An 18,132-nucleotide genomic window follows, 5' to 3' on the forward strand; every position below is an offset into this window, starting at 1 on the left:
TTTATCGATAATCGAGAGTATACTGATAGGACGATTAATCCTGAGTTGGATGTGTACTGCAACTTGTGCACAGCGAATCTGGCAAATTTCTAGATTGTTGGGTAGATGCCAATGTTGTAACCGCACTGACGAGCTGAGAAAACTGAGTGCAGTTTGTATTACACTCGGAGCAAGTGAATGATCTCTCCCCAGTGTGAACTCATTGATGTGTCGGCAAAAGTGAATTATTTTACACACTCTCACCAGAATGAATGTGTTGATGTATCAGCGGGTTGTGGGACTCTCCGAATCCCTTTGCAAACTCTGAGCAAATAAATGATTTATCTCCAGTGTCAACTCGCTGATATCGCAACAAGTTTGATGTCCGGCAAATTCCTTCCCACATACAGGGCACATAAACAGCCTGTCCCCAGTGTGAACTCGTTGGTGCACAGTGTGGTTGGCTGACTGTGTGAAACACTTTCCACAGGAGGTTCAGCTAAACGGTATCTCCTCAGTGTGATAAGCAAATTTTTCTGGTAGCTGGAATACACTGTAAATCCCTTTCCACATGTAGAGCAGACAAAAGCTTATTTCCAGTGTGACTGTATCAATCAATTTCCAGCTCGACAGGGTAACTCCAATCTCTTCCCATAGTCTCCACATTTACATGGTTGCATCATGGTGTTGGAGTCTTCGTGTTCGTCCAGGACAAACGATCAATGCAATGTGATGATGTCGAAAGCATGTATTGTCAGTTTAAGATAGAGAGTGCTTTTCTCAACTTAAAGTACAGCCACAGCTGTTAGGAAAAGGTCGGGCTGTTTCGAATGTAGCAATTGGCTGTTTAATGGATACCTGTGTTCGGTTTGATGTTTTGACAACAATTCAAATTTACTTAATTTAAGCTATACCCAGGATACCAGAAGACAATGAGATTTGAACTTTATTGTTTTGATCCCTGGAAATCAATCAAATAAGAATTTAATGTGTCCTATGGGGGATATAAACCCGGCATTTTGAAAGTTAGTAGGAGAGCAACTGCCGATCTAAAACCTTGCTCTCAGAGAAATTGAAAACACTCTCCATCAAAGGTAACTGTTCACGTGAAACATGCAGTAAAAAGAAGAGCACCCAGGAAGATCAGCAGCTAGAAAGGTGAAAACATCAATGAAGAGGAGACTGTGTGGCCTTGAGATTAAGTTAATGTAACGTTTAATAAATATGTTATTCGAATAGCATATTAAGTTGTGTCGAGTTGGGGTCAGATAGTAAGTCGTTAAAGAAAGGGGTGTTGGATTTGTGAATAGGTTTTGATTAGCGTTCACTATTAGAGTTAGAAAAATATTTTCTTTAAATAGTGGAATTTAGGAATTGTGTCACTCACATTTTAACAGATTATGAGGCAAGATGAGTTTTTCTGGGCGGTTAGTTTAATTAACAGGGTTTGATCTCCATGACGTAACAAAAAGTATTATTCTTACTCACACACAGATTTATGGATTATGATTCTTCTTTTCATATGTAAATCTTCTCCCAAAAATCTTGTGAGGGAGATTTACAGAAGTTATTCCTGTCTGTTCATGATGGAAATTCTGAATAGATACTTCTGGTTTCCCTGAAACATTGTGTCCTCTTGTTGACCAAAGCTGGAAAATCCGATCTCAGGAGACAGTGGTTTTGTCTCAATGTAACTGGTCTAGTCCTTGCTAACCCTGGTTAATGTTCTGTGAGAGGTGTTCAAAGCTCACCAGGCCAGATAGGGGTGTTCCGTTAAGTCATTCAAAATCTGGACTGTCAATTATTGTCAGATACCATTGGGCTCACCTTTCTCCGGTTCGACTTACATGTGACTCTATTGTGGTTGATTCCTCACCGTCCTCCAGTCAACGAGGGATGGACAATAAACACACGCCGGCTCAGAGATGAATACATATCTCTTTTATGCTTCATCTCTTGTGTGACTGACCGCATGTCCTGCCCAATAGAAAGTGGGGCAGCTCGTGACGACATTCTGGAATTGGCGGGACCCCGAGCCAATCAGAGTGAACAAAAGGCATCGCCGAGTTGTTTATGGAGCATGCGCAGTGCGGGTGTCTGAGCTGGTGGAGTAGAAAAGTGAGAGACAGAGCTGGAGGGAGGCACTGGATGGGTTTTGAAACAACCTGCTGGGAAGTGTTTGTATTCGAGTTAGTACTGAACTCTGGGAAATTCTTTTACACGGGGTTAGAGTGAAAGAATTTCCCCACAGCAATCTCAAACCAAGAGGAACGTTTGTCTCTCCTGCACTGAGAACGAGAGGCTTCGGAGCGCTGGTTCTTGAAGGTCAGTGAGCTGCAATTCTCTCTCTGTGTGTCTCTCCCTCTCTCCAAAGAAACAAATATATGTATCTACAGGAGGACAGTGGGTGTCTGAGAGCGGAGTTTATAGGTGATGCCTCTTCATTCACTCTGATCTTGATCTTATGGAAGTGAAGATCTGTCAGTTATTCCTGTGATGGAGATGGAGCAAACTGTCTGTAAACTTTCTATTGGGCAGGACATGCGGTCAGTCACACACTGCTCTCACTATCTCTACTCTCATTGAGGGCTGAGTCTTGTGTAGGGCCAGAACACGCCCTTCCCCTGAAGGACATTTGTCAACTAGTTGAGTTTTTCATGACAGTCCAGTAATGTTTCACGGTCAGTATTTGAGTTACTTTCACACAAATTGCTGGATTCAAAGAACTCCATGGTGACCCAATGGTTAGCACTGCTGCCTCTCAGCTCAGGGGACGTGAGTTTGATTCCAGACTCGGGTGACTGCGTGGAGTTTGCACTTTCTTCGTATATCAATGTGGTTTCCTCGCGGTGCTTCGGTTTCCTCCCACAATTCCACGATATATGGGTTAGGTGGGTTGGCCATGCTAAATTGCCCATAATGTGCAGGGATGTGCAGGCTGGGTGGGGAAGCCATGGGGAATGCAGGAATATGGGGTGGGTCTGTGTGGGATGTTCTTCAGAGGATGGGTGTGTATTGAAACGGCATGTTACTACACTATAAGGTTTTTATGATTCTTAACTCCTTTTCGTATCTTAAACAGCACGATTATTCAATCTCTATTTTTCCTGATTTAAGTTTGTTTTACAGAGAATCACAGAGTCACATTCATCAGCGAGAATTCCAAGCAAATATCTTATCAGGATCTTAGAGTGAGTCATTTCATCAGGATTTGAAATCCATTGGATTGTCAATGTTTGTCTGTAGGAAAACTTTGCAAACATCAGTGTACCCAGTGACAAATGGACAAGTCCTGCACCAGTTCCACAGATTGAATAGCATCCCACCATTCACAGCAGGGAGAGATTGTATCGTCACAGTGCTCAATCCCAGCCTCAGCCGACTGTATCTGTGGAGTTTGCACATTCTCCCTGGGTCTGCGTCAGCTCCATCTGGGTACTCCGGTTTCTTCTCCCAATTCAAAGATGGGCAGGTTAGGTGAATGGATCATCTAAAATTGCACATTGTTTTCAGAGATGTGTAGGTTAGGTGAATTAGTCAAGGGTAAATGTTCAGTAAAGGGGTAGGAGAATAGGTCTGGATGTCTTTATCCCCAAAGGGTTGGTGTGGACTTGTGGACAGTAAGGATTCTTTCAGTCTATGAACCCTGTCCTGTGTCTGAGTGAGGAATCAGCTGATCATCCAATATGGAGAGACATGATCTACACCACAGACATCATGGAAATGTGCAAACTGTGGGAAAGGATACAAATGTCTATACATGCTGGAAATTCATTGATGCAGTCACACTGGAGATAAGTAATTCATCTACTGTTTGTGGGAAGGGATTCAATCAATCACCCGTCCTTGAGAAACAAGAATTCACTCAGTGGGGAGAGGCCATTCATCTGCCCTGAGTGTAACAAAGCGTTCTCTGTTATCAGCCTCTAGACACACCAACTGGTAAACACTGAGAGACCTTTGAAATGCTCACATTGAGAAAAAAGCTTTAAACACAGACATGAAATGCTGATCCATGAGTCCGTTCACACTGGGGAGAGGCCATTCCCCTCTCTGTATGTGGGGAGCGATTTGTCCATTCAAAAAAACCTTCTGAAACCCCAACGAATACATACTGGTGAGAAGCTGTTACCTGCTGCTTTTCTGGGAAAGGATTTACTCAGTCATCCCACCTTCTGAGTTCACACCTGACTCAGGCAGCTGTGTGCTGCTGCTGCTGCTGTTCTCAATAAAATTCTGATGGATCTCAACTCCCGCCCCGCCCCCCCCCACCCCAAGGACACAGATGCAGTGGAACAGGGAAATGTGGCACTTGTGATGTCACATGGGTAGGCCAGCAGAAGGCGGCGTTGTGTTACTGTACTTCTCAGAGAGAGAGAAACTCTGACTTTGAAAGAATGAATTATAAACGTGATGAATCAAAGTTTGTCCCATTGCAGGCAAGACTGGGCACACACCAACACTCACAGGCACAAAATCAGATTCACAGACAGCAATAAAGAAATTTTCAGACACACGCTTCTGGGACAATGTGTGCCACTGCAGACAGTTTGTCATTCATACACAGACAGACACACTCAAACTTCCCTCCGACATAATCTGTGTCCCATTGCTTGCAGAGATAGTCACATCAACAGAGAAAAACAGACATTAACACAGAGATGGAAGCGCAATACAGTCAGAGTGAGACACAGAATCACTGACTTTTACAAACATGTCCAGAGATATACTCAGACAATGTTGTCTTTAGCTGTGTGAAAATCCTTGTTTCCTTGTGAAATAAATTTGTGTCCTTTGGGTGCAGAATTCTGTGTTTTGTTGTCTCAATGAAAGTGTGTTGTGGCTGCTGCTGGTTTGAATCTGCAGCTTTGTCTCTGTGTGGATTTTAAGTCTGTAATCTGTGTGTGAGGTGAGGAGGTGGGGGAAGGAGGAGAGGGACAGACAGACAGATAGTTTGGACTAAACTATTGAGCTGCTGCTTTCTCTCACACCACCCCCGATTCCTCTCAACTCACAACTTGTAATGCTCCATCCCTGGGGGAGGTATAGTCTCGGTAGAAGAGCTGATTTTTGGGCACATCTTTAAGTCATAGACCTGAAGGTATTTAAAGCAGGTCCTGTCAGCCATAGTTCCCTCTGCCATGTGGATGGAGCAGGAGGTCAGTATCAAAGGGTTTGTGTGTACTGTTAGAGTCTCAGTGTCAGTTTTGATAGATTAACCACCGTCCATCACCCCCACACCGTCCCTGAACCAGCCAGACTGACGTACATTCTAGGAGCAGGGCCTGTCTCTCATGGATGAGAGGGAGTGTATGAAACCACAGAGAAAGCTGGGACCCACTGGAATTGTATCCCTTCCTCAGTCTCTCTATGTTCTTCCTTAACTTGTGTTTTTCTGACTTTTCTCCCTTTTCTCGCTCACTCTGTGTCTCTCTTTCTTCTTGTCTTCCACTCCCATCCGTCTGTCCTATGAGTTCAGGACCATAATTGTTTGAAGTTTGCGTCACCTACTGACCCTGATCACTCCCTGTACGAAAACGTTCTTCCTAATGTCACTTTTACTTCTTTTCCTCGTGATTTTAAAACTCTGCTGAATCGTTGTCGATCCTTTCAGGCGTGGGAGCATTTGCACTACATTATTCCTGTGTCTAGACCTTCATGACTTGAAAAACGTCAATCAGGCCAGCTTCCAACCTACTGTTCTCCAAGGAGAACTGTCCCAACTTTCCAATGTACCTTCATTGCTGACAATCCTCATACACGGCACCATGAACGGCAACCTGTTCAGCGCTGTCTGCAATCACTTCACTTCCCCGCTTCCTGAAATTTCACGCTCACAATTGTGCAATAATGCAGCTGGAGGATTTATTCAGAGTCGGACTGCGCGGGCGAACTAGGTGCAATGCTTTTTTTCACTTTGAACAAGTGTTTCCTTTTCCGATATTCGCTGTTATGGGAGCTCGGCCCCTCAGGCAGCACGATCTCGTTTAATAAATGAGCTTTTTGAGAAAATTGCGCCGGCGTTTCTGCACAAGGCAACTTAAGAAATGAGGGCTCGTCCGGGATTTGAACCCGGGATCTCTCGCAAATCCACCCAACTGAAAACCCGAAGCGAGAATCATACCGCTAGACCAACGAGCCACAGACCCAGCCCAGCGCGCACTGCCCTGACCCCGGACACTCCAAGCGCCCTCCCCTGAAGCAGCTGAGACTTGCTGAATGTGAACAACGTTTGAGTTGCTCCAAGAATCGCAAGCAGCAAAGGGATTCCACAACATTTCCTTCTCATTCCGTCTCCCTGCGCCCAGGACGCTGCTGTTTGTCCCGTTCCCAGTAACTGGACTCTCTCCACTGGCGGATAATTAAACCATTTTGTTTCTACTTGCAAACTGTTCTGGGGGAGGGCAGACCCCATTCGCTTTTCTGCTCTCTCACAATCACTTTGGATGGGAGACGTCAGTTACACTAATGCGTAGGAAATTGCCAAGTTTTAACTACATTACAAAGGTCTGTAATCAAAGAGACAGAAAGATGCTGTGCTGGTGGGACAGAGAGAAATGGACACCGGAAACTGTTTCCTCAGGCAAATTCATATGAGTACATTTGTGTGCAGCCTGCTCGGTGTTCAGAATTCCGTCTTCACACAGCAATCCTACAGAAAGTCTTTTCTAACACTGGCGTCTGTTTCTTTGCTGCGAACGGGCAGCAGTGAACATCTGAGCCCCAACTGTCCCAGATGAAGTTGAAAATGAGCCATTGTTTCTCCCTCAGCCGCTCTGTCCCAGAGACAGGGAGAGGGACGGCATCAACGCGTGACGTCATTCCGCCGCAGCCTGAAGCCGTTCAGTCCATCATTTCCATGTGACTCTCTGTCACTTGTATCTCTCCGAGATGATTCCCAATCGGTGATATGTGTCCTCATCATGGGAACTGTGTCTGTGTGGTGATGCTGCTTTCGAAATGCTGATCGTCCTGTCATTCCCGTCCGAACCGGAGTGGGGAATTATTGCAGGGAATGAATACGACCGCAAATAATGTGGCTGTGTGGCTCAGTGGTTAACACTGCTGTCTCATAACGGGACGTGAATTCGATCCTACCCTTGTTCGGCTTGTTTGTGTGGAGTTTGTTCAATCTCCCCGTGTCTGCGTGGGTTTCCTGCGGTGCTCCGGTTTCTTTCCACAGTCGAAAGATGTGCAGGTTAGGTGGACTGACCATGTTAAACTGCCCCATAGTGCCCAGAGGTCGGTAGGTTGGGAGCATCAGTCAGAAGTAAATGTCGGGTATGGGCGGGTTACTCTTCGGAGGGTTGATAAGGACTTGTTGAGCAGGAGGGCCTGTTTCCACACTGTAGGGATTCGAATTCGAATATGGTTCAACTTCACCAGCTCATTCCCATTTCAGAGAAGAGGTGTTAGGATTCAGTTCAGAGCAGACCGTTGGGAAACAACTCAAATCTCCACAAGCACTTCCCCTCAATTGTGTAAATTGGGCCCGTGTTTAGTGACATATTCAGCTCAGATGCTCTAAGATTTGGGAAGCAGAGGCAAAGGCAAGACACAGAACAGAGTCCCGTTACAAAGGGAAGCAATAGCAGACGGTAGTTTCGATCGAGGGACATGAACCCAGCACCCTCCCGCTGCGCCACTCTACTTTCCCACACGGAGTGTTTTCCATAGATCCCTTCAGCCTTTCGTCTGGCGTGTGGCAGGCAAGTTCGAGACTGATGTCAAAGATCTCCACTGCTGTCGTGTAATATGCTGTTGCGCAGACGTATGGAGGCAGTGTAAATATAAACTGTCTTCTAACTTCCCACATTCTAGTGGTCGAACTGTGATTTAACGCTGAATCATAACACGCGTAGACGGAGGCCATGCGGCCCATCTTCGCTCTGCTGGTTCTACACCGTAAGTAAACGCGTGTCTCAATTCGTATCATTCTCTTCCCTTTTCCGTGTAAATCTGCGCATCTGAACATGACCACAAGTATTGCCCTCCTCAACAGAGAACAGGAGAAGACTACACAGACCTCCACGAGTGTGTCACCTCAACTGTGCACATTGGGCCAGTATATCAATGTGAAATATTTATGTTGAGTTTTTTGGGAAGCAGATGAGAAGGGGAGGTGCAGAACAGAGCGCCCTTCGACGGGTAAGCTGCTAAAGACGACATTACATAAATAGGAGAGACTAGGACATGGCGGATTTCAGGCCCTAAAGTCATGGAACTCGATATTGAAGACAGGGGGGCTGTCGGTCTTCAAGTGGAAAATGAGGCGTTGTTCTTCTATCTGGAGCTGAGCTTTGCATGTCTGAGACAGAGATGTTGGCCAGGGAACAGGGTGGCGTGTTAAAGTGGCGGGCAACCAGAAGCTCAGAGCCTTTTTTGCGGGCAGAATTGAGATGTTCTGCGAAACAGTCACCCGGTTATGCTACTTTGGGGAAACCACACTGTGAGCAGCGAATGCAGTAGACTAGGTTGTGGCAAATGTGCAGGTAAAGTGCTGCTTCACCTGGCGGGTATGTTCGGGCCCTTGGATATTCAGGAGGGAGCAGGTAAATGGGCAGGTGTTACACATTCAGCGGTTACAGGGGAAAGTATTTTGGGTCACTGGGAGGTGGGTGTGGGGTGTTGAGAGTGAAGGAAAAGTGGACCCGAGGTGTAAGCCCTGCCCACTTACCTCCTCTCATATATAAATCCATGAAGTTGAAAGAACATTCCATAGAATGGTTCAGTACCACGTGACTCATGAACTAATTCGTATTAATGTTCCGGGGCCAGCATCATTATTGTGTCACAGCAGCTGCAGGCCATCACCGGGGGCTTGCCCTATGACGTCACGGTACGTCTGGAAGCCCCAGGGATAGTTTATCAAAGAAACCTCCCGGTGGGTCAGGGCAACCCCGCATTGGGAAGCACTGGGATGGTGAACCACTATCAGTTTACATGGGGAACACATCTCCACGTTGCACAGCCTCGAGGCAAACTTCCCGCTCTTCCACTTAAAGTTCAAGAGCCCTCAGACCGAACTTCCCCAGCTACGTTTGGAAGAACTTTTTCCAGGTGTTCGCAAAGTATATCTATGAGCACTTTGTTAACGTTTGAATTTTGCGCGTGTTGAAATTTTGCGTTTTTGAGCGAAATCACAGTTCGATAAAACAGAATGTGGGAATTTAGACAGAGTTTATATTTGCGCGTCGGCGATATGTCTGCGGGTGCGTGATGGGAGCGTCACCCAGAAGGAAAACCATCTCTCCTGTTCACTTAATGTCCTCTTCAGCAGCTTTCCCGTATAACGGCGCACTGTTCTGCACCTCGCCTTCTCATCTGCTTCCCAAAACATTTTGACATAAATATTTCACATTGATATACTGGCCCAATGTGCACATTTGAGGTGACACACTCGTGGAGGTCTGCGTGGTCTTCTCCTGTTCTCTGTTGAGGAGGGCAATGCTTGTCACTGGACACTCAAGTGTCAGAGAAAAGTTTCGAAATAAAAAGGTTTAATTTTCTGCCAATAGAGAGGGCCCGGTTCCTGAAGACAGGACAAACTGAAGCAGGGAGACAGAATAAGAAGCAGATGTTCTGGAAATAGTTTGCTGGACCCCATTAAAAGCGTTCAGTTTAGAAGCCAAGGAAGAGCAGCGAAGAGATCGCCCCTGGGTGGGCTCGAACCACAAACTTTTTGGTTACGGGCCAAACGCGCTGACCAATTGCACCACAGAGACAGGCAACAGCGGGGTGGGGGCATCATCGCAGTGGGGAGGCTATTAGTGAATTCATAATTCAGCCTGCCCCGCCTAGAATTACAATTGTCGTCTATCAGTCTTAATTTTCAAAAATAAAGCCGGGGACAATCATTGTGGAGACACCAGGGACAGTCTGATCTCACTCTCTGCAGACACATCCATGTCACGAGGAACGAGCTTTCTTCCTCCGATGCTGTCGCCCTTCGAGCCTTTCAGTGTTTTGCCTGTTCCAGAGTTCTCTCATTGGCTCGCAGGGGAGAAGGGGTTTGAATTCCTGATGTGCAGGAACGACAATTCTTTCAATGTCTCTGACCAGTTCATGTCTCGAGAACAACAGAGTTAATCTCCCGGCCTCTTCAACAATGGGACGGTGTCTGGACTGTCTCTGCTCAGTCGGACCGGTCATCTTTCATTCTCCTCTAAATCCGCTTCCCAAAGTGTTTCTAAAGGTTCACAAATCTGGAGACTGGGATTTCTGTTTTGCTTCATGAACAATTTTCCATTTCCGAACTGACAATATTTTGCCAAAATCTCTTCCAAATTGTACGCCTTGCTTAATTTCCACGGATGAGGAATTTCAATTTTGTGGAGACAGTCCCACGGTTGGGAATGTTCCTTTGGAACAAAGAATGTTAACTGGAGATTTCCTGGGCTGTTGGTAATGATGGGAGAAGAAGCGGTGGGAATGGGCAGATTAATGATCAGAAGAACCAATTGCCACTGACCAGAGCCAGTTTCCAGAGGACAGGGATTGAAGTTCTTGAATGAAAAGCAGCACTTGTGCCTAATAAACACAGAGAATACGACAGAAAGCCAATAGGTCGAGCAGCATCTGTGGAAAGGGAAACAGAGCTGACGTTGTGAGTCTGGTACGTTGTTTGTTCAGAACCCGAGTTTCCTGCATGGCAATCAATTCCCAGACATGAGAAAACGGGACTTTATTGAGACGGGTTTTGTGAAGTTTGAGCGATAATGCAACCAATAGGAAGTCATTTAAAATCGCCAGCGAAGAAAGCATAGCCAGCAGGTTAGCACCCTGGGCGGGGAGCCCCAAAGGATCTCTACGCCAACACCTTAAGTATTCGGCCACAACTACACGCTCAAAGTTGTGCTGTAAACTTTCTCATGGAATGGTTCTCACAGGAAAGGTGAGTATTGGGCCTTTCCTGTCCGCGCCATAGCCCCAACGTTTCCTGTTGCCCTGGATTTGATCAGGACAGAGGAGGCTGATGGGAGATCGAATTGAACTGTACACATTGATGAGAGATAGAGCGGGATCCATTCCCATGCGTAGAGAGATTAATAATCAGGGCCGAAAATAAGGAGCCACTTCAAGAAATTTGGGGTTCATTCAGCAAAGCTAATGGGAAAGTGCTCACAGAAAATTTTCATGAAAGTCTCTGGAGCGATTTGATGAGAAGCGTTGGTGATGTTAATACAATCGATAGGATGAACGTAGATTTGTAAATGTATTTGGTAACAGTCCTCGTTATAGCATCGCCCTCTTGTTTAATTGATTCGACCCTCCTCATCTCTATGTACAGGAATTGCTCCCCAGCCTATGTCGCAACTCTGTAACAAAATGCATCAAAATTACTTAGTAAATCTTGAGTACCAGATCAAGTCACCATGCAGTGGTTCCATGAGCATTGAAAGTAACATAAAACGTACCATGGCAACGATTGCTCTGAGATAATTTGGGTGAGGAAGTTTCTTAATTTTTTTCCTCGAAATGAATCACATCTTACTCATTTCAGTGTTCTTTAATATGGGCTGGTATTAATTCCCATAGCACTTGACCGTTCTAATTCTGTGACTGAGCCATTTATTGGCTTCGATGCATGAGTAGAATCTGTCAATTTTCAAGTGCCACCGTTAAGCCACAACTACAAACTTGTCTCCCGTTCACTCTCAGCTTTCCCTCATAACCGAGCAACGGGGACAGGAAGAAAACGAACGGGACTAAAGCTCAGTTTGAATATGATTAGATTGCCAGTTGAAGAAAGAGCGAATGTTCCGCACAAAAAACAAAGTTTCACGTGAACATTGCACAATATGGATGTCAAACTCACGACCTCAGAATAAAAATCTTTTGTTCTACTACTGAGGTATTCGAACATATAGTCAGGGTGTGACCAGTTCTTTCATCAGGGCAAAATAACTTTTTAAAATTTACGAAAATAAATACATTTATCAGCAGAAGTCCACAGCTCCAATGCTTTCTGCTCAAAACTCAGGAAAATCATTAAGATTCCACTTCCTTTTTGCTTCTTTCTAAACGCTAACATCCAGTTTCTTCAGTTTCTCTTCTTGAATGTAAAGTTGTTTGCTTTTTTTTGCCTTTTTTTGAAAGCAAATTCGCTTCAATATCAACAAAACTGACAGGCAAACCTGACACACAAACAGCCACTCGCTGCCACATATCCCCAATTCTCACTTTCGGATTTGCAAAGGTCAATAAAATATAGGAAGTAAGCAGTTGAGCACGTTTACAAAGTAGATGACTGACTTTTATGGGTGACTCGCTTGGGCCTTTGCCAATGCTGCTCGCAGGTTTCGTGATCAGGCTATAATCTCCCTCAGTTTTGCTGAGCCTGTGCTCGGTTCATTGGGAGATTAGGCCCGGGTTGCGGTCGACCCCGATTTAAGTTGCATTGTTGCTTTTCACTGGCAGCAGAAGATTGGAGATTATAGGACCAGAACATTACTGCTTTTCTGTTTTTTCTTGTGTCATTCCATCTGGGACTGAGGAAAGCGAATCATTATCGGGAAACCAAGAACATTACGTTTCTAAAGATTCAAATGCAGGAATTCAATCAGTTATCTGTTCTGAGACTGTGTTTGTCCGAATATTGGTGTAAGATGCCTGGGTGTGCCTGTTTTCGATATTTCAAGAACAAATAACTGGAGAATATTTTCTTGCAGATTGTGTCCCCAATAACAGGCCGGAAATGTGCAACAAGGAAACGGTTAAGATTATAGGAACATAGGAATATGAGTAGGCCATTTAGCCCCTTAAGTGTGTTCCAACTTTCAAAGAAATCATGGCTGATCAGAGGCCTAACTCCATTTATCTGTCTTTGGCCCATGTCCCTTAATACCTTTCCTGAACAAAAAAAAATGTTTCGGATTTAAAGCTGACAAATGATCCTGTACCCACTGCCGTTTATGTGGGATATTTCCAAACATCTGACAAACTCAATGTGTAGAAGTGCTTCTGAACATTTACCCTGAAAAGTCTGGACCTAATTCTATAATTTTGCTCCATTTCGACTTCCAACTATTTTAGTGAACAGCCGGACTTCCTGACTAAATGCACCAAAGAGTCTGAGATGTAAAAAAAAACAGTAAGATCACGAAACCCGAGTGTTAGCGAATTCCAGCTTCAAAATACAATTACTGAAATAGCAATTGTCGTTTATCAGTGTGACTTTACCAAAATAAAGGCTGGGACATTCATTGTAAACAGTCTGACCACAGACACTGCAGACACACTCATGTCACAGAAACCACCCCTGTGTGGGGATACAAACAGAGTGGTATGGCAGCCTGTCTGCAAATTCGTTCGTTTCACTTGCATTGTCACTTTTGTCTCGCTTTAGAAACACGAAGTGACTGAGCGGAATATAGTCTTTCTCAGCCGTAATCATATGGTGCTTTAAAAGAACTATCACTGCTTTAAGTATTGATCGAGTAATTCGGGAACGTGGTTTAGAAGCCGATGGCTCTCACCGTGTTCAAACTTTACCAAATGTCTGCAGATATCATTAGCCAACATCGGGAAAAAGTGCTTTTAAACATACCTGAGGAATCTCGGGGTTTGATAGGCCTTGAACTTAAGTGGAAGGAAGGGAAGTCCCGATCAGGGGCTGCCTGACCCTCTTTAAAAAACTGTCACCAGAAATTTCAGCCGCAACACGACCTCATAGGACATGCCCAGTGATGGCCTGCAGCTATTGTGACGCAATAATGATGCTGGCCCCTGGAACATAAATATGTATTCGGCATGGGTCACGTGGTACTGAATCCAAAAAAATAGTTTTCAGAACATCTGCTTCTCATTCTGTCTCCCAGGACCCGGGCGGGTCTCCACTGTCGGATAATTACACCATTCTGTTTTTAAATTTGGCTCGAACACCCTAGTGGCCAGGGACAAGCATTACCCTCCTCAACAAAGGGGACAGAGATCAGAAGAACACCACCCTGAACTCCACAAGTGTGTAACATCAACTTTCGACATTGGGCCAGTGTATCATTGTGATGATATTTAGTTCACATCTTCAAACATTTGTTGGGGTAGTGGGAGAGGAGGGAAAGCTGCAAAAAATGCCACGCGGCAGCCTTTCCAGACAAGTTTTCAGGTTTTCATCTGGTGTGTGACGATACACGTTCGAGATTGATGTCAAAAGATCTTCACTACTCTCGTGAAATATGCTGTTGCGAAGATGTATCGCTGTTGTGCAAATATTAACGTTGTCTAAATTCCAACATTCTGCTTTTCGAACTGTGATTTCGCTCAGAATTACATAATTTCAAGAATCACCATGTTCAAACGTAAACACAGTGCCCACAGAAAGAATTAGCCATCCCAATGCTTCCCGATGCAGGGCTGCCTGACCCTCAGGGAGGTTTCTTTGATAAACTGTGTCCAAGCATTCCGGCCGCACGTCATCGGACATGCACGATGATGGCATGCAGGTATTGTGACGCAATAATGATGCAGGCCCCTGGAACATGAATATGAATTAGCCGTGGGTCACGTGGTAGTGAATCATTCAAACGAATGTTATTCCATGTCCAGGGATTTATTTGAGGGATGAGGTAAATGGGCAAGAGTTACACCTGGGGTTCACTCTTCCTTCACTCCCATCACCCGCCCATAGACCCATGGCACTTTCTCCTGCAACGGCCGAAATTGTAACACCTGCCCGTTCCCCCCACCCTCCTCAGTATTCAAGGGCCCGAACATACCTTCGACGTGAAGCAACAGTTTACCTGCACATTCTACAGCCAAGACTACAGCATTCGCTGCTCACAATGTGGTCTCGTCAACATTGGAGAAACTAAGCAGGTGACTGCTTCGCAGAACATCTAGGTTCTGCCCGCAAAAAGGCCCTGAGCTTCCAGTTGCCTGCCACTTCAGCAGACCACCCTGTTCCCTGTCCAGCATCTCTGTCTCAGGCTTGTTGCAGTGTTCCAGCAGAACAATTTTACACTTGGGGACACTACAGTCGTCCTCAATATTGAATTCAATAATTTTAGAGCCTGCACTTCCCCACATCTTAGCCCCCTACCACGCACATAAGGCCTTGTTGTCACGTAGTCTGCCAGTACACACCATCTATTCTTAGCACTTAACAGTTTCCTTTAACAGCTATTCACCCTCCCAGACAGATCGCTCTCAACTCCTTTGTCTGTCCAACATTCTTGTCTCACTTTGGGCTCCATCCCTATCTACCATTTACTCCGCCGCCTTTTCCCACCCTCCCATCTGCATAGTAACCGACAAGTTCCGAATCATCACCAGCTCTGTGGAAGGGTCACCGGATTCTTCTTCACAGAAGCTGCCAGACCTGCTGAGCTTTTCCAGCAACTGCTGTTTTTGTTTCTGATATACAGCATCCGCAGTTTTTATTCAGAAAGTGTTGCAAATTGGTTCGAGAGACAGAGTGAGAGAGTGAGTGAGACAGAACAGCCATGAACCGTTGGCCTCCGTTCTCAATCATAACTCAAAATCATTGCAGTACGATCACTTCCCTCAACCCTGCGTAGTCTGGGCTTGTGACGCAATGGGAGCGTGTCTACCTGCTGCCTACACGGTTGCGCGTTCACATCACATCAGGCTCAGTGAGGCACAATGTCTGCTGCTTCAAATCAAGAAGTTAGATTTCACGCTGCTGGTGTCGAGGCTGTGTAAACATAACCTTTGACTAAATTGCCACCTTCTGTTGGTCCAACTGTCAGTTCACTCAGAATCACAGAATGTGTCACAGCCCACCTTTGCTCTGCTGCTTCTCCAAAATGAGCAATGTACCTTTATTCGTATCGTAATCTTGCCTTCTCCCTGTAAATCTCTGCATTGATACTTTGACCATGACCACCCCGAAATCCCTTTTGTGTCCATTGAATCTGCCTCTCTGTCACTATCAGGCAGCCTTTCCTGATTCCAACCACTCCCTTTGCGAAAACGTTCCACTTAATATCCGTTCTCCCCGTGTCTGCGTGGGTTTCCTCCCGGTGCTTCGGTTTCCTCCCACAGTCCAAACATGTGCAGGTCAGGTGAATTGGCCATGCTAAATTTCCTGTAGTGTTAGGTAAGGGGTAAATGTAGGGGTATGGGTGGGTTGCGCTTTGGCGGGTCAGTCTGGACTTGTTGGGCCGAAGGGCCTGTTTCCACGCTGTAATGTAATCCAATCTAATCTTAATATCACTTCTCCTACTCTTCCCAATGACTTTTAGTCTCTGCCTATTCACTTTCGATCCTTTCAGGCGTGAGAGCATTTTCACCAAAGCGGGAATCATATGCCTAGACCACCATACCATACACGGTGGGCCCTCTCACCTCCTGAAGCAGCTGGGACTTGCTCACTGTTGAATACATTCTACATTCCTCCAAGAATTGCATGCAGCGAGAGTTTCTACAACATCTGCTTCTCATTCTGTCTCCCAAGACCCGGGCTATCTCCATTGGTGGATAATTACACCATTCTGTTTCTGAATTGTTCTCTCACACCCGAGCGGACAGGTACAAGCATTATCCTCCACAACAAAGGGAACAGAGAATAGGAGAGCACCACATGAGTGTCACCTCAACTTCCTATGTTGGGCCAGTATATCAGTGTGAGATATTTAGTTCGCATCTTCAAAGGCAAGACACAGAACATAGCACCAGTGTAGGGGAAAGCTGCTAAAGGAAACATCGAGAGGAGAGTCGAGGATGGCTTCGACCCATCGACTTCAAGATTAGATGTGAATTTCAGTGTTTGTTAATATTCCCAGATGCACTCCGATGTCCAGCGATACACGAATTCAAACAGCAAAGGTGGTAACTGTGCAGATTCTCTCTCCCTCTCTCTGTCTCCTGCACTGTCCTCACCATGTGCTTCCTTTGTCTGCTCTTCTCTCCTTTAAAACAGCTGTTGTTTTGTCTTTTTTTCCAAAGTTCCAAAACAATTCAACAGCATATAAAACAGTAATTGCTGCTTCTGGAATTCGAGGAAATCACCTCCAACACCTAAAATACCTCAAAAAAAGGAGCAGCTCTTACAGCCAGAAGGTTTTCCCATCCAATATCGTGGATTACCCAGAATCCGGATTCCCCATGGGAGGATGATTAGCAAGGTTAGATCTCATGGAATACAGGGAGAACTAGCCATTTGGATACAGAACTGGCTCAAAGGTAGAAGACAGAGGGTGGTGGTGGAGGGTTGTTTTTCAGACTGGAGGCCTGTGACCAGTGGAGTGCCACAAGGATCTGTGCTGGGCCTTCTACTTTTTATCATTGACATAAATGATTTGGATGCGAGCATAAGAGTTGCAGTTAGTAAGGTTGCAGATGACACCAAAATTAGAGGTGCAGTGGACAGCGAATTGGGTTACCTCAGATTACAACAGGATCTGGACCAGATGGGCCAATGGGCTGAGAAGTGGCAGATGGAGTTTAATTCAGATAAATGCGAGGTTCTGCATTTTGGGAAAGCAAATCTTAGCAAGACTTATACACTAAATGGTAAGGTCCTAGGGAGTGTTGCTGAACAAAGATACCTTGGAGTGAAGGTTCATAGCTCCTTGAAAGTGGAGTCGCAGGTAGATAGGATAGTGAAGAAGGCGTTTGGTATGCTTTCCTTTATTGGTCAGAGTACTGAGTACAGGAGTTGGGAGGTTATGTTGCGGTTGTACAGGACATTGGTTAGGCCACTGTTGGAATATTGTATGCAATTCTGGTCTCCTTCCTATCGGAAAGATGTTGTGCAACTTGAAAGGGTTCAGAAAAGATTTGCAAGGATGTTGCCAGGGTTGGAGGATCTAAGCTATAGGGAGAAGCTGAACAGGCTGGGGCTGTTTTCCCTGGAGCGTCGGAGGCTGAGGGGTGACCTTATAGAGGTTTACAAAATTATCAGGGGCATAGATAGGATAAATAGACAAAGTCTTTTCCCTGGGGTCGGGGAGTCCAGAACTCGAGGGCATAGGTGTAGAGTGAGAGGGGAAGGACATAAAAGAGACCTAACGGGCAACTTTTTCACGCAGGGGGTGGTGCGTGGATGGAATGAGCTGCCAGAGGATGTGGTGGAGGCTGGTACAATTGCAACATTTAAGAGGCATTTGGATGGGTATGTAAATAGGAAGGGTTTGGAGGGATTTGGGCCCGGTGCTGGCAGGTGGGACTAGATTGAGTTGGGATATCTGG

At 45.6% G+C, this 18,132-nt stretch overlaps 1 non-coding gene across 1 annotated transcript; it reads right to left on the minus strand.

Annotated features, from left to right (window-relative positions):
* Positions 1-6,030: 6,030 nt before the first annotated feature.
* trnap-cgg (transfer RNA proline (anticodon CGG)) lies at positions 6,031-6,120 on the minus strand. The gene is given in 2 exon segments: positions 6,031-6,066; positions 6,085-6,120. It is a non-coding gene; the product is annotated as a tRNA-Pro (tRNA).
* Between the last annotated feature and the right edge of the window lie 12,012 nt (positions 6,121-18,132).

The sequence above is a fragment of the Chiloscyllium punctatum genome, chromosome 36 (genome assembly GCF_047496795.1).
Source record: "Chiloscyllium punctatum isolate Juve2018m chromosome 36, sChiPun1.3, whole genome shotgun sequence".
In the NCBI taxonomy this organism is placed as follows: domain Eukaryota; kingdom Metazoa; phylum Chordata; class Chondrichthyes; order Orectolobiformes; family Hemiscylliidae; genus Chiloscyllium; species Chiloscyllium punctatum.